This window comes from Bactrocera tryoni, chromosome 1, assembly GCF_016617805.1.
Source record: "Bactrocera tryoni isolate S06 chromosome 1, CSIRO_BtryS06_freeze2, whole genome shotgun sequence".
Taxonomy (NCBI): Eukaryota; Metazoa; Arthropoda; class Insecta; order Diptera; family Tephritidae; genus Bactrocera; species Bactrocera tryoni.
This window is the reverse complement of record NC_052499.1, coordinates 3,580,116-3,581,858: the sequence shown is the minus strand read 5'-3', so window position 1 is coordinate 3,581,858 and position 1,743 is coordinate 3,580,116. Positions and strand designations below refer to the sequence as shown.

The window sequence follows — 1,743 nt, the reverse complement described above, 5'->3', positions numbered from 1 at the left end:
TCGCCAGCTCGGCTGAGAAAATTGAAGGAAATGCGACGATGAATGTGGCGCAAAATTTTCTTAGTATTTGTTGTTGTCATTATCGTTAAATAGTTGACATTTTTGTTCTTCGGTTCTTAGGCGAGCTCACTCATTTATGTCAAGGGAGATAAAAGTTTAATGTGTGTGCAAAGACTATGGCGATAAAGTGAAAGCATAAAAATAGTTAAACAGTTATACAATGTGGTCGTAATAACTGTAAAAATGTTGTAGCTTCGTGCGGATTTTGGAGCGGAATTCATGGAAAATGCTCTAAGAAACAACGTCTTAATCAGCAAACGCATAGTATGATATATAATTTTTGAGTTGGATGAGCTCATTCAATTTATTTTCTTCATAATACTAAGAATATTTTTTAGCAATATTGAAAGCAATTGCTATAGCATTTGCTTATCTTTTAGCGCTGTATTTATCTTGACAATATTTGGAGAGTGGCGAATGAAACTATTAGTTGGTATAAGTACGGTGGACTGGCATAATCAAAGAGAAATGGAAATGGAAGGTATACTACCTCAATGAATGCTGAGGTTAATATTAATTAGAAAATAAAAAAATGCAAATGCTTTCACTTCTGTTAAGTAATTTCAAGCATTAGGCCCCGGCGAGATTCGAACTCACGATCTCCTGTTTACTAGACAGGCGCTTTAACCAACTAAGCCACGGCGCCACCTTGACAAGTGTCGCTCGCTAGGCACGCACTTTTTTGTATTTACTATAAATCGAACTCATACATATTTAATTTTACAACAATAAAAGAAAACTTTTGGCGAGATAAGAGTGTTGCAGTATAAATAATATAAAGAAAATATAATACAATTTCAAATACATATTTATTTATAGACTTACAGACGAGTGCGTACAATTTTTGAATTGGTTTGGGAGATATGACCGCTAACTAAATTTCCGTTTGATATTTTGTATTAAATTCTTTATACATATAAAAATTATGCGTTGACAATGAAATTTCAAAATAAAAGTTCGCAATATGTTTTACTTCCTTATATATTTTCTGCCCCCTAAGAAGCTGCTCATTCGTCGTAACTATCGAAATCGGACCACTATAGGGGTTAACTGCCATATATGTAAATAGACGGATCAATATCCAGATACATTTCTTACTGAAGCATATTTTTGTTTTATTAGCAAAAATAATTCGATTTGAAGTTTGTTTTTATTATTGTCCGAATATATGATTTTCGGATAAATTTCACCCAATGTCATTTTCGGCGGGTTAATAATTTTTTTCAAAGCTATAGAAAGCAATTAATGATCTTCAGATTTTATTTAGTAAGAGCATTACTATTCATAGTGACCTATTTAGACGAATATGCTGCATCAATAAGTGATTACTTAGTAACCTTGTCTATATTCGGAAATATATCTATGTCCTTTTCTTCAATATACCTTCAGGCTGCCAGCACCGGCCAACTTAGTAAGTTTGTCTCAGAACTCACGTTGTAATCAAACATTTTTCGGTATTTTTCATTTTTTGAAGTCGAAACAAAAAAACGAACAAAAGCGGCACAAAAGAATTGCACAGCTTTGCAGTTTCAGCGCAATCTCTTGTCCAAATCTTTCTTTCTTTGTCAGTAGTGGTAGTAGTGGCATTGTCCTGCAGAGACGAAAATAATTGCTGCTGAAGCCGAAGAGGCGATTCATCGAAAAATTAAGACAGCGAACAAAGAAGCACTGTCATGGACAGCC

At 33.9% G+C, this 1,743-nt stretch overlaps 1 non-coding gene across 1 annotated transcript; it reads right to left on the bottom strand.

Annotated features, from left to right (window-relative positions):
• Positions 1-632: 632 nt before the first annotated feature.
• Trnat-agu lies at positions 633-706 on the bottom strand. The gene has a single exon. It is a non-coding gene; the product is annotated as a tRNA-Thr (tRNA).
• Positions 707-1,743: the final 1,037 nt, after the last annotated feature.